The 1142-nt window shown below is 22.6% G+C and overlaps 1 protein-coding gene across 2 annotated transcripts in view; it reads right to left on the bottom strand.

Annotated features, from left to right (window-relative positions):
- Positions 1-686: 686 nt before the first annotated feature.
- The window catches only part of LOC107071669 (uncharacterized), a 186779-nt gene continuing 186323 nt past the window's right edge, over positions 687-1142 (bottom strand). For both annotated transcript variants that reach the window (XM_015330855.2, XM_089176534.1), the window contains exon 8: positions 687-1142. This exon is cut by the window's right edge and continues 6849 nt beyond it. The gene's annotated coding sequence lies outside the window, so the exon portion shown is untranslated.

Raw genomic sequence — 1142 nt, 5'->3', positions numbered from 1 at the left:
CACACGCTCGTTAAAAATTTGTTTATTTACAAATAATTTTTGTTCTAACCAAAAATGTAAATGAAAAAAAAAATGATTTTTTTTTCTTTCTTTCTTTCTTTCTTTCTTTCTTCCTTCTTTGCTTTTGGTTTTTCTTTTCTTTTTTTTTTTTATATATTATGTATATTATTATAATTATTTTGTTTTTATCTATTATATTATACTTTACGTAAAATCTCATTCGCATTGGAATTGTTTTATCGATTGTGTGTGTGTATTGTTTTTTTGTTTTTTTTTTACATTGTTTTATTTTTTAACTTAATTAGAGTTTTTTTGTTTTTTAAATACTCCTCTGATCATTTGTTTATTCGAGGGACTCGTCGAAGACAAATAATAGAAACGACCCCATCGAATTATTTACCCCCATTCGACCCCATCATTTAATCGCATCGAGATTTCGAAGTCATTTTTTTTTTATCTAAACACAATTTTTTTTTTCTTTTATGGCACGTGTTTTCATTCAAGCCCTTCTTCTTCTTCTTCTTCTTCTTCTTAGTTCGTTTATTTGTTTTTATTTGTATTTTTGCTGCTATTTTATTTTTATTTTTATTTTTAATTTTTTGTTTTGGTTTTTACGTAAACGGGAAAAACAAAAAATGATTGTAGGCATTTATTGTTACCTTTTTGTCTTTCCTCTTGTATTTTGCTTTTATTCTTATTTCTTTTTGTTTTTTTTTTTTTTGTAATTATGGTAACAACCCCTGCAGTTTCATACTGAATATTGGTTTTTATTTTTATTTTTTTTTTTTTATTTAAAGTATTGGGTCTTCTTTCATTGAATTCTCTTATTTTCTTTTTCTTTGTTTATTTCAAAGTCAGAAGAATTTTTTTCTAATTTATTTTCTCTCCCCTATTTTTATATATTTATACATGTATATATATAAATATATACATGTTTATGTATATCATTTTGTTTTAAATTTTGTTCCTACTGGCAATTTCTAATCAATTCAGATATTATCTTTCTAAAAAAAAAAAAAAAAAAAAAAACTAATCATGTTCGTAACAACGATACCCGAAAATACGTAAAAGGGGATTTTTTCATTTATTTTCTTTAAAACAAAAAAAAATAAATAAATAAATAAATAAACAGAAAAAATGAA

Source organism: Polistes dominula, unplaced genomic scaffold, assembly GCF_049000335.1.
Source record: "Polistes dominula isolate Pdom_NZ unplaced genomic scaffold, Pdom_raw_medaka contig_25, whole genome shotgun sequence".
Lineage (NCBI taxonomy): Eukaryota > Metazoa > Arthropoda > Insecta > Hymenoptera > Vespidae > Polistes > Polistes dominula.
The sequence above is the reverse complement of the archived record's forward strand: the minus strand, read 5'-3'. Positions and strand labels throughout refer to the sequence as shown.